Raw genomic sequence first — 14,420 nt, 5'->3', positions numbered from 1 at the left:
ACTCACTCAATCAACTTACATCGAAATCATATTGAAAAGGTTTTCAATGGATGGGTCCAAGAGAGGACATCTAACTATGTGTCATGGAGTTTCTCTATCCAAGTCCATGTGTCCCAAGACTGATGAACAGATAGAGAAAATGACACATGTACCATATGCGTCGGCCATAGGTAGTATCATGTATGGGATGATATCTACCAGACCGGATGTAGCATTTGCTCTGAGTGTCACGAGCAGATATCAAGCCAATCTCGGTCAAATGCATTGGAAAGCCGTGAAGGACATTCTTAAGTACTTACGAAGGACTAAGAATATGTTCATGGTATATGGAGGAAGAGAACTGAAATTGGAAGGCTATACCGACTCTAGCTTCCAAAGTGACGTGGATGACTCGAAGTCAACCTCTGGATTTGTGTTCATGCTCAATGGCGGTGCTGTCTCTTAGAAGAGTTCCAAGCATGACACCACAGCGGATTCCACCACTGAGGCAGAATACATTGCGGCATCAGCTGCTGCTAAAGAGGCCATTTGGATGAGGAATTTCGTCCAAGAGTTGGGCGTCATTCCTGAAGTTGTTGGTCCAGTCCCGGTGTACTGTGACAACACGGTGCCGTTGCTCAGGCAAAGGAACCAAGGTCTCATCAAAGATCCAAACACGTACTGAGGAAATATCACATCATCCGGGAGATCGTGGAAAGAGGAGACATCACTGTCGAGAGAGTGGCCTCTGCAGACAATATCGCTGATCCACTTACTAAGCCCTTGCCAGGACCATTATTTGACAAACATCGCGAAGCAATGGGACTGCGTAGTATGACTAGTTGGCTTTAGGGCAAGTGGGAGATTGAAAGAGTGGGTGCCCGGTGAGCCAACTTGTGGCTAAGGGCTTTTATGACTCTATGTATAAACAATCTTTTGTTTAATATAATTTACACTTTTATAATGGCGTTTACTTTATCTTTTATCATATTATTATGTTGTGACATACTATAAGATGTTTAGATGAAGACCTTGAATATACTATAGTGTATGTAAGATGTGGTGGCACATGGGGATGACTATCATGAAGCACATCTTATAGTTACTGTATATTCTAAACAGTTCCTAGTCGATTAAGCCATCCGTTAATAAGGATAAGAATCGCTCGAGATTGAGACTAGCATTTGCGATGCCGAGTACCACGTTTCATTGGTATGGAACATATAGATGTTCAAAGCATGCAAATGGATATTCATACGATGAATGATCGAACTACCCTATCCGGACTTTCCAAGTGGTTATCACTTATCGAGTGGATAAAGTCCGCGTTTTTGGTTGTACACCATTAGTCCTTACTACTTGAAACATCATTGAGACTCTATATGCTAGTACTGTACTTTGACTCGTTTACCGATTCTATTGGGGTCATCAGGTGTCGGTATTGGGTACAGTTACGACACATATAGGAGTCGATGCTTTGTTGTCAAGGATTCACCACATACTTGCTAGTGTAGATATCCTATGCAATCTGAGGAGATATTAGTGTGACGAATCTCTGGCCAGAGTACATGATGTGTTTTAAGAAATGGTTTCTTAGTAGCACATGCGATGTCACTATTTGATCTTCAAGATGCATTGCATAGTTATCGAATCTCGAACGACTCTCGATTTACCAATGGTTGTTGATTCGATCGGGATATATGGATGAAGGGACCGTACTGTACGCTAACCAAAATCTATTGGTTCTTGCAGGCACTATCAGTGATACCTAGGGAATCATGGGGCGATGTTGCTAGGCGCTCTTACCATGATTCGATGGGCAAGTCGGAAATTGTTGTTCCGAGTCACAAGGAGTTGTGAGCCCACGGCTAGCTGTATCCCTGAACCATTGAGGGTCACACAAGTAATGGATTTTTAATCCCCGTTGAGATAGTTAAATTTAAAGAGTTAAATTTAATGAACAAAGAAGTGGGACTTCTTATATCAGAGTAGAAGAGTAAGATTTCCTAAAATGACATAGGGATGGGAATTTTTGGAAATCACTGAATTCGGATTCAGAAAAGTTATCTTGACTTTAAAAGATGCAGAAATGGTTTCTGTGCACATTGATGAAATTGGTTTATCAATCTGAGTCACGATGAATTTTATATTAATTTCTGAACATGCGGGCTTTGCTTGTCAGGCTTGAACTTGTGACTAATGGGTCCTAAGCTGTTAGCAGCCCACATTATAAATAAGTTATTGCAGTACAGAAATTACACAACAGAGGCATAATTTTCGAAAAATACTAGGGTTTTCTCTCTAGTGGCCGCCACCCCTCTCCTCTCTCTGTCGAAAATTCCAGCCTGTGAATTTTGAATTTGCAGTCTGGTTTAACGGATCAAATTCGTTAATTCTCTTCGTAGAAACTTCTGATAGATTTTCTAGTGCAATCTATCAGAGGGATTAAACTTCTGTTCGTGGACCTGATTGAAGAATTGTTCGCCCATCAGTTCCTGGGATATACAACAAGAGCAGAGTTATCTGTTGGTGTCCATAATCTCGTTTCGAGATTCAAGGTAAAAATTTAATTGTTATTTAATTTTTACACGCACAATTTAATCGTAAAGTTTTGATACCCATGATATGGAATCGTTCCATATAAAATTTTAAAACTTCCGCTGCACCGGGTATCAATTCTGATTGATCTGAACACAGTTTTCCAACACAACTAGCTACATTGGTGCAACTACCCCCATCAATGATAAGACTGCATACTTTTCCCTTTACAAAACAACGAGTATGAAAAATATTTTCTCTCTGGCTCTCTCCCTCTTCCCTAGGTTGTGCATGTAACGCTCTCCTGCTCACCAATAACTCACCAACAACAGCCTCAAACCCATCCTCATCATCAGGATCTACCAACGCAGGCATTCCATCATAACTTTCCTCCTCATTCTCCGACTCCACATCACCACAAGAATTAACAATCATCAATTTCTTATTTGGGAATTTGCTAGAGATATGGCCAATACCTTGACACCTAAAACATTTAATATTTCTAGAACGAGTATTAGAAGTTTCAGTTGTACCTTTAACCACTTGCCTTGGTGTCTCCGATCTGGTGTCAGGTTTTGGTTTGAACACCTGCTTGTTATCCTCCCGTTTTGCAACGTTTGGACGCCAAGAAGTCGACGATCCTCTACTTGAAGGAAATCGACCAGCTCCTCTTCTCTTGAGCTGTTGTTCCACCTTCATGGCCGTCTGCACCATCTCATCCAAATCTAAACAATGGTGAAGCTCCACTTGGTCTTGGATTTCTCTATTCAATCCGCACAAAAATCTGGCCATTGTAGCTTCATGATCCTCCTCAATGTTGGTCCGGATCATCGTGGTTTCCAACTCGTTGTAGTAATCCTCCACGCTCCTTGGACCCTGCTTCAAAGTTTGTAAACACCTGTACATCTCACGATAATAATGGTTAGGCACAAACCGCTTCTTCATGACACGCTTCATCTCTTCCCACGTCTCAATAGACGGCTCTCCACATCTTCTTCTAGTGGTCACTAATTGATCCCACCAGATTAATGCATAATCTACAAACTCAACCACTGCCAACCTCACTTTCTTAAGATCAGAATAGTGATGGCAATCGAATACAAACTCCACACGCTTCTCCCATTCCAGATACGCCTCCTGATCAGATTTTCCATGAAACGATGGAATTTTATATCTTAATACTACTGATGTTCCCATCTTCCTTACTACTCTCCGTATATTTTCCTCGCACCGCTTCTCGCCTATGCATACCCCCATGTACTCTTCTCTCCTCATCCCAATTCTCATCAAAACTTTCCTCATCATCTTCGAAATCATTCTCCTTCCTATTTTTATTTTTCTTTCCACTACAACTACTTTCCTCCAGCTTACTCATCCGCTCATGAAGAGGTTCTAACTCCGATCTCATCACCCTAGTAAATTGCCCCATCAACGCATCCATTTGAACCTTGGAAATTCCTTGGTTCACACTCTCACTAACATCTTTATTAGGATTCATGGTACCTGCAAGAAAATCGCTAGTAATAAATTTCCTCACACAAGTTCTCACAGTTCACACCAAACGAATCACTCAATCACTCCTTTTTTTTCACTCAAATTTATGGAAATGCTTTGCTTTGTAGAATAAAATTTAAACTTCAAGTCTAAAACTTTTAGACGCTTGAAAATTGACCCACAAAGATTGCACAAACACAAGAAAGGAATTTTTATGAACAATTTGACTCTGACTTGCTTCAAGGATGAATAAAGACAAAGAAATTGGCCACAAGCTACTTTTCTTCACTTTTTTTTTTGAATTTTCGATTTTTTTTTTGAAATTATAACTTGTAGCACAAGATACGAGACTTGGATAACAAGTTTGAAAGAAACAACACAGAAATTTGACGAAGGAAATATTCCAACGAAGAACGATGAAGAACGGATAAGAAGAACGAAGAACGCGAAGAACAGAGATAGATGAATATATATACTTACTTGATTCAAAACCTTGGCTTTGATACCAAATGATATGAATCTTGATGTGTATGATTAGCAAACACGATTACAATTTGAATCGCACCCTCTAATCAATAAACAAAAGACCCAAAGTTTGCCCAATCTTTGAAACAAGTAAAAATTGATAGAGTTTTGGATTTCCACCTTTAATCGACGGTACGATTAACAACAGAAACGACAACAATTGTGTTACGCCTTAAACGCATACAAATCTCGAGTTATGAGATTAATGTTTTTAATACATAAACAAGTCTCATAATATGTTTTTATGATTACAAAACTCGGTTAATTGTTACTAACCATTTAAAGTGAGATTTTGCAGATTAGATTTATTGACAAATAAATTATTGGAAGTTATTTTGAAGCTATCAATGTATTTATGAAGTCTCATATTACTTATATAATGGACACAATGTTATGTGGATGCCATGAAACATTGTTATGAGGATATGAAGAAAGGGACAAGAAGAAGCCAAAGTATGGAGCAGCAACTTCCGAAAATTACTGGAAATTTTATATGACTCTAAATCAGATCTTCACCAGTCATAATTTAGCTGAGGATGTTTTGAACCAGCTGTCCAAAGTTTAGAGCAATCCAACGGCCATATTGAGAGATATGATTTTTTCAAATATGCTGCACAATACCTACTCATGCAAGGAACGAAACCATGAAGAGGAAATTTCAAAAATTTACTGGAAACGTTTGAAACATCAAAATCCAATCTCCACCAGTCATAGTCAATATCAGGATGTTTTCAAACTTATATAAATATTTCATGTCAATCCAACAACTAGATATGGAGTTATGATTTTTCCACAAAATCTGCGCAGTACCAATTTCTGCAGAACATGAAGCGAAGGATGAAGAATCAACTTCCGAAAATTACTGGACGTGTTGAGACATCCAAATCAAATCTCCACCAATCAAACTCCAGATTTGGATGTTATAAACCTTATGTCCAAATTTCAGACCAATCCAACGGATGGATTGTGAGATATGAATTTTTCACAAGTGTTGCACAGAATAAGAAGTGAAAATATGATGAATCGAATTCCGGAATTTACTGGGCATGTTTGATTCCTCTAAATCCCATCTCCACCTTTCTGAATGAAGATTAGGATGTTGGAAAGCGTCTGTCAAAATTTGAGCTCAATCCGATGGTTAGATTGAGAGATATGATTTTTCCACAAAATCCGCACAGGGCTGTTTTTGAAAGGGACAGCGGCGCCGAACACTTTTTGTCACTCCTTGACTTCCCAACACACGCTCCATGCACCAAAATCAGATTCAAATCTTTGCAAACTATAAATAGAGGCCTTCCAAGGTCATTTGGAGACATCCCAACTCTTCTCTTCTCTACTTTCCAAGCAATCTTCTCTCTATCAAAGTGTGTGTGTGATATATTCAAGTATTTGAGAGTGTTTGTAAAAATAGTTTGTGAGTTGGTTGTGCTATTGTTGTAAACACTTGAGTGTGAAGCCAAGTGTGTTGTGTTATTGTTGTAAGCACTTGAGTGTGAAGCCAAGTGTTTGTGTTGAGGCTATCCTTGGGGCCCTTAAGGCCAAGAGTATCGAGTTGTATCGGCGCGGTGATCGTGTCAAGTTTTACGGCAATCCTTGGAGCCATCAAGACCAAGACGTTGAAGTGCTAGTGGATCCTTGGTTAATCGATCTTAACCAAGAAGGGGAGACGTAGATGATTTATCGTCGAACTTCCATAAACATATCCTACCTCATTTATCGCTTTATTTCTTTTACGCATTTATTTACCGCATTTATTTTTTATTGCTTTAAGTCTTTCGCTTGCGTATTTGCATAATCGCTTTAAATTGCTAAAGTTGTCAATAGAACCTAAATCACCCCCCCCCCCCCCATCAGGTTCTAACAAATTGAAACCAAAGAAAACCTTCAGATAACTTGTATCTGACAATCTTCAGTGAGAAACAATCGACAAACGCTTCCAAGTAATTAAACTGAAAAAGTTTGATTTGAAGAGCAAAGAAAAGCTTTGAATAAAATTTTTGAGAGAATTTCAATAATTTTTGTATAAACTGAATCTGAATTATTATTAAAGAAATAAGCAAAAGTATTTATAGTTTACAATCAAAAATAAAAGATAATGCAAAATATAATCTAAAGATATCAAAGATATCATCTAGAAAGTTTTCTAGTATAATTAAAAAACTCAAAATATAGAAAATAATGCCAAAATATCAAAAAGTATCGCACACACACAACACGCCGAACTGTGTGTAAAATTCAGAGGCGCGGGCTCGCGTAGTTTGGCGCGGGCGCGCATGGCTCTCTGTTCGTCTGGCGCGGGCGCACGTCAGGAGGCGCAGGCGCGCATGGGCTTCTGTCCGTCTGGCGCGGCCGCACGTCAGGAAGGCGCGGGCGCGCATACGTCACTGTCCGTGACACTTATTTTTGTGTTTTATTTGATATTTCCTCCACTTTCTTGACCTCTTTGGACTTCAATAATATTATAACATCTTTCAAAGTGAACTTCAAACACCCCAATGCCTTCTTGACAATTCACCATCAATGACTGAAGCGCATCTTTGAATTTCTTAGCTCGACCCCTCGTAACTGGTCCTCTTGGCATCTCCAACGGATCCTTAGTCACTTGATCAGCATGCGAGCCATCCATGATCGCATCAGTTACAACTTGAATTCAATAGGGGATATGCTTCAACAAGCTGATATAAATATCATAGAATGATCCAATCAATCGATCTGATAAAGCAATAGGATTGAATTCTGAGTTTGATCTATGATATGCTTCTTGTCTGTCTAAGTTTTCTTATGAAGGCTTGATGATCGTTAAAGTTCTGTATTGTGAGAGAAAGAGTTATGATTACCTGAATATCATTTATAAGTGATCTTCTTCAACGTTCAAAAAAGTAGTCGGTAGAATTGTCTCTCATATGTCCGACATTCAATTAGAAGATGCCACATGTCCTTGTACCATGTCCAAATATTGTGGAGCATTTTGAATCATTGTCGAGTATGGAAGATAACGTCTGTATCACCAATAACTTTTCTTGTCTTTTAGTCTAACAACTTTGATTGATATTGGGTTGCGTAGATTGATTTGGTTTAGCTTTGATCTGGTCTCATCTTATCTTGTCTGATTAACGAGTACTACAAAAGATAGATATTCAAAAATTTTGAAACATCAAGATCATTAGACTGACTTAAAATCAGACCGATTTGAGTTTATGTATTTTGCTCTTGGTTTTGTTTTATATTATCCAATTGACCCGCTTATCATCAACAAAATCAAGAAGTATTCTTCATCAATATGTTTGGAAGGTCAAACAAGATTTATATATATTTCGAAAGTCATAAATAAGGATAATATTGACAACTAGTACAATAAAAATATAATTTGAAAAGTAAGTAACACTTTTTGGAGTGTAAATAACACTCTCTATTGAGAAATTAGTTAATCGGCACAAAAATAGAAAGAAATAGTAAAGTACTATGTCATTCATTCAACCAAATAATAAAATATTGTTCTTCCCATTAATTTTCAATCTCAATTTAAAAAATATTTTCTTCTCTGTAAGTCCAACCTTGTGGCCATCAACGGTTAAATTTACAAGTAAACAATGAAAAAACAACTTGCTAAGTTAAATAGTTAAGAACATATAGAAGATTTCACAATTGGAACTCATATATTTATCATTTTATTCACCCCAAAAAAGAAAGATACCTCGATATAACATTAGAGGAAATAAAGTGCATGCAATTGACCAAATGTTTCAAATGTGCTAAAATAAATGCACAAATGTGAACAATTGTGTCTAAAAAGCCTTAGAATTTTTTCTCTTATCACTTACAAATAGAATGATAATTGTACACATGCACGTTGTTTTCAATATATTTATTTTTCAGAATGAATATTTTTTTCTCATTGAGAAACAATTTAATGTTTTGAGAATATTGACATTTATAGGGTATTTGTATGTTATAAAACCATGAAGTGACAACATAATCACTATATAACTTTTAAAAGTTTACACATTCATTTTTTCGGTACAAATTAAATAACATTTTTTTTAATTGATCGAATCAAATAAGAAGTTTATCTTACAAAATTGATTAATGAGATCCTCTCAATAAATAAAGTTATGTGATGTTCGATTTAATCATATATACAAAATTTTTGGTTATTAGACTTAGACTTTTAGAGATAGCTAAATTCGAGCCATGCATGTAATTAATACCGAAAAAACATTACTACATGACATGGTATATAAAAAAATAATAATAATAAACATACATTAGAAACAAGTATTTGATTGAAAGACGTACCACTACAATATTAGTCAAATTTACATAATAATGTACACACCATACATATATATTAGCTAGTAGTACCCTTTAGTCCCTTACAAAGCCGGCCAGGTTTAATTCACACAAGAGTCCCGCCGTTGACATACTCGGTATAAGCCAAAGCTATGAGCCCTACCATTGCGAGCCTCCCATTCCAGAGCTCTGCGTCGGATGTCATCAATCCCTGGGATTTCGAATCTGCGCTCACGCCTTTAAACAATGGCACGAGGGATGCTATGGACAGCACAACAAAGACTGCTTGTTATACCATTGGTCCATTTTAAATCTCAACTATCAAGATAAAACATTAATATGAGATTCAATTGGATAGATAACAAATACCTTCATCCATGTTGAGGAAACACCCTCGTGGATTCGTCCTGTAGGTGTTTTCTCGTAAACTAATGCACAAGTGACATGAATTCTAGATGGCGCAATCCTGAAGAAAACCAACAATTGATAATTAATATCCTAAAGCAAAAGCTAGTGAAAAATGGAATATAGTACAAGTAAACGAGAGGTTGCTTGAATCGCAACAAATCTTTTCTTTTCTTTTCTTTTTTTAAACTTGAATCAGCGACATCTTGTTTCATCACTAGGAGTATAACATAATACTCAAAATGCAAAATTTATAAAGGCTTTACCAACAATAAATGCAGATAACATTAATTCAGCAAGTGTCTCTACACTCTTGTTATTATCAAGACAACCATACAAAGGAGCATAACAAGAACTCACTTCGGAGAGGACGAGATTGAATAGAATCTGGTTTGAAGGCGTGGAGCAACTGCCGCAAAGAAAACGCCAAGTGGAGGCTTGGCTGACGGGAATTCTGAAATGACCTCGAGTAGGCTTCTCTGATTTGCAACAACCCATTGTGTATATTCCTCCTGAAGCAAAGAAAAAATGTTCATAAGAAAATTTGGCATGTAGTCATGTACTCGATTCGGATAGGAAATATGAGACTTCATTGATTACAAACCTTTCCAGCAGGGGATGAAAGATGTCTCAGTCGATCGGCATCACTTGGATCAGAGGCATAAGCGGCTAATGCAACCAAAGCAGGCTGGAAAATATACGCGATAGTGCCTTAATGTCTGCCTATGTGAATCGCACATAAAATGCAAGACATAGGAATGCAGCATACCTTCTTAGGTGAGTTTAAAAGGTCTGCATATCGAGCTAGTGACATTCTCAATGTGCAAGGCGGGAAGGGAGGTAGCAATGAATCTCCACTGAGCAGTGTTCCGTCCTCTTTATCAGTGTGAAGTGAGAAGCATGTATCCGGTGGAAGATTTAGTAACCTCTCCGCTTCCATCACAGTTTCAATTGAATTTTCACAGTATACACCAACATGATCGCCTGTTTCATACCTGAGGGTGATATGTACACTAGAATAAGTACAAACTCTTGCATACTGCTTTAGAGTTAAAGGAAGCTAACAAGTAGCTGTGATAAAAAAAAATAATATCCTGAACATTTATACGATACATAATATTGGACAGAAATTTACATAAGTCCAGTGCCAGATATGTCAAATTCCAAGTGAATGCACGAACGATCAGATGAGGCAATATGGAGCTCCTTCTTACAAGCAACATTAGATCTTCAAGGATACAGCACTCTCCGGGCCGGAGTGACCTACATTTCTCAATAACTCACAATAAGAATGTCTTTCAAACTATTAAAGATTAATGATATTATTAACACGTATAGAAAAAAGAAATATAATTGCAGAGAATGCAACAACATAGTCTCTTCAAAGAGCACGGAACACTCACATAAAAAACTGGTAACACATTTCATATGAAAATTTATGAAGGAAGATCAAGCACCTTGCATGCTTATATCTAACTATAAGACAAGAAAAAAAAATCAGCAAGGGATAACTCACCTTGTTCAGCAAGAATTTCATCCACCACTTTAGCAATCTGGCATCCAAACATAATAAAACAAAATGAGAATACCATCAATTAAATGAATACTTTAGTAATCTGGCATCCAAACATAATTAAATGTATGTATATAAAGTGGATAGACCTTGTTAAAATGTTCATATAGTCTGTTCCCAAGACCAAATACACCATACTGTAGATTTTTAAGCCAGTCACCTCTATCATTTCCCTGCACCGCAAAATCATAAACTAAGACTATAATTTCAAGCCAGAGAGAGAAATCCATGAAGATTAATTATTAATCGGATGTCAAGATGTTATACCTCTGTAAACCATTTGTAAAATCTTGCTGCATTGTCCGTAGGCTCACCGTCTCCATATATGCAAGTAACAAATCCTTGACCGTCACAATGCAATCATAAACCACATGATCTGGATTGTGTCAGACACACAAATATTTTCACCATAACACAAAACTACATCTTTGATAAAGAACATATTTCAAAGAACATACGTGGCCAGGCAAAAGAATGCTATAGTTTCCTTATTGAATTTCTCCTCATATTCTTCATCATCGGCGGCATAATCATCCTACCATAACCAAAAAGATAAGCCTAGAACAAGTACTTCAACAATAAAAGTAAAAGGAAAATTCAAATAAAACCTTACCAAATCAACCACTCTAAACTTGGCCTTTTCATACCTGGCTTTAGCTTCTTCGGCAAGTGCCTGGACAACAAAATTCCCAACCAAAACATCAAAATTTTAAATCTTATGCAAGTAAAAATTCATTTTTACCACAATTATATTTCTTTAAAAAGAAAATCTTCTGAAAGGAGGCGGATCAGTCAATATACAATACAATTGAATCACACACAATCACCCTACACGCGTGCCAGAATTCCCATACCAATTCGTGCCCTTCATCTTGTTTCTAGCACTAACTGGACAATTCTTGGCCTCTTGTCAATGCAGATGTTAAGGTTCGGCCATTTACATCAAAACAATATTTTTGGGCACGTGACACTCATTAAAAACTCCAAGGATTTCATTTTATTAAGAGAAAATCCAGATGCAATCTCAATTAAATTTTTTATTTAACAATTAATTAAGTTCGAAAAAGTATCCCCATACAAAGTCTTTGGAGAAAGAATCCAAATGCGATTCAATACTTTTCATGCCTTTAGTCGATATAAAGTAATCGGTGTTTCTACCTTGGCAAAGCCTTCAGCCGTGCCAGTCTGAGTCCCGAAAAAAAGGACACTTTCTTCTTTCCATCATCAACTTCATCCAGCTCGAGCACCGCCTTGGGCACAACCAGCTTCGGCATCTCCACCGCCTTCTTGCCTGATCCACCCACCCGCCGCCACAACAGAACCACGATACATCTGATCAGCACCGCCACGGAGGTGGTGAGAACCATCATGAGCTCCCTGTTCTCCATCAGCAGCGGCACCAAGTCCAACGACCCATCAGAATTATCGGGTTTCCGTCCCTTTAAGATCGCCAATATAAAATCAAACGGCTAGAGCTTCTCCGACGTGGGTTCCATGCTTTCTCAACTGGGTCCCAGCTAGACTTTATCAATAAAGCAAAGAAAATCGAAAATCCAGAAATCAGAGTTATACATTCAAGGGAGAAATACGGTAGTCGAGTTCTAAACATACCCTAGAGGCTCAAGACAGGCCGATATGAACATAGCGGGATCCTCAGTGAACGATGTAACCAACTGATGAATCTGTTGTTTGTCGCAGACTTGGAACAGCTTTTGAACCACAAAACTAAGGGATCGGTCTTCACCTGTAGTGAAGATGCGAGGTGGGCTTCCCGACGGCTCGAGCGAGAACATTGCGAGGTGTCAACCAATTCATCGTCGGAGTCACTTCAAAAATCGTTTGAAGAATCGAGCAAAAATCGAAGCCATAAATCGAGGTGGGATTTTGAATTGAAAGAGAGAAAAAGGAGCTAAGGGATATGTCGGAAGAAGAAATCGCGATCGAGAGAAGGGGTCTGAGATTTAGAAATCGCGATCGAGAGAAGGGGTCTGAGATTTGGGGATCTAATTGGCTAAGGAAATATTATTTATTTTATGTTTTATTTTAAATAAAAATAATATTTTTTCTACAACACTTGGCTAAGGAAATATTATTTATTTTATGTTTTATTTTAAATAAAAATAATATTTTTTCTACAACACTTTTTAAAAAGTGTTGTTATACATGGGAAAAAAAACGCTCATAGACAACACTTTTAAAAGCGTTGCCTTTAACCCCAAAAAAACGCTTATTGACAACGCTTTTTAAAATAAGCGTTGTCTTTGATGAACAAAAAACATATAACGACAACGCTTTTCACTAAAAGCGTTGTCTTTTAAAAAAAAACAACCCTTTTCGTTAAAAGCATTGTCTTTTAAGTGTTGTGTTTGTGCATTTTTCTTGTAGTGCCGATTTGAGTTTATGTATTTTGCTCTTGGTTTTGTTTTATATTATCCAATTGACCCGCTTATCATCAACAAAATCAAGAAGTATTCTTCATCAATATGTTTGGAAGGTCAAACAAGATTTATATATATTTCGAAAGTCATAAATAAGGATAATATTGACAACTAGTACAATAAAAATATAATTTGAAAAGTGATTAACACTTTTTGGAGTATAAATAACACTCCCCATTGAGAAATTAGTTAATCGGCACAAAAAAAGAAAGAAAGAGTAAAGTACTATGTCATTCATTCAACCAAATAATAAAATATTGTTCTTCCCATTAATTTTCAATCTCAATTTAAAAAATATTTTCTTCTCTGTAAGTCCAACCTTGTGGCCATCAACACATAAAATTTAACGGTTAAATTTACAAGTGAACCATGAAAAAACAACTTTCTAAGTTAAATAGTTAAGAACATATAGAAGATTTCACAATTGAAACTCATATATTGATCATTTTATTCACCCCGAAAAAAAGAGATACCTCGATATAACATTAGAGGAAATAAAGTGCATGAAATTGACCAAATGTTTCAAATGTGCTAAAAAAAATGCACAAATGTGATCAATTATTGTGTCTAAAAAGCCTTAGAATTTGTTCTCTTACCACTTATAAATAGAATGATAATTGTACACATGCACGTTGTTTCCAATATATTTATTTTTCAGAATGAATATTTTTTTCTCATTGAGAAACAATTTAATGTTTTGAGAATATTGACATTTATAGGGTATTTGTATGTTATAAAACCATGAAGTGACAACATAATCACTATATAACTTTTAAAAGTTTACACATTCATTTTTTCGGTACAAATTAAATAACATTTTTTTTAATTGATCGAATCAAATAAGAAGTTTATCTTACAAAATTGATTAATGAGATCCTCTCAATAAATAAAGTTATGTGATGTTCGATTTAATCATATATACAAAATTTTTGGTTATTAGACTTAGACTTTTAGAGATAGCTAAATTCGAGCCATGCATGTAATTAATACCGAAAAAACATTACTACATGACATGGTATATAAAAAAATAATAATAATAAACATACATTAGAAACAAGTATTTGATTGAAAGACGTACCACTACAATATTAGTCAAATTTACATAATAATGTACACACCATACATATATATTAGCTAGTAGTACCCTTTAGTCCCTTACAAAGCCGGCCAGGTTTAAT

At 36.5% G+C, this 14,420-nt stretch overlaps 1 pseudogene; it reads right to left on the bottom strand.

Annotated features, from left to right (window-relative positions):
* Nucleotides 1-8,932: 8,932 nt before the first annotated feature.
* LOC140860115 (NADPH--cytochrome P450 reductase-like) lies at nt 8,933-12,300 on the bottom strand (annotated as a pseudogene).
* Between the last annotated feature and the right edge of the window lie 2,120 nt (nt 12,301-14,420).

Source organism: Henckelia pumila, chromosome 1 (assembly GCF_033568475.1).
Source record: "Henckelia pumila isolate YLH828 chromosome 1, ASM3356847v2, whole genome shotgun sequence".
In the NCBI taxonomy this organism is placed as follows: Eukaryota; Viridiplantae; Streptophyta; class Magnoliopsida; order Lamiales; family Gesneriaceae; genus Henckelia; species Henckelia pumila.
Note: the sequence above shows the minus strand (reverse complement) of the source record. Positions and strands in the feature narration are given on the sequence as shown.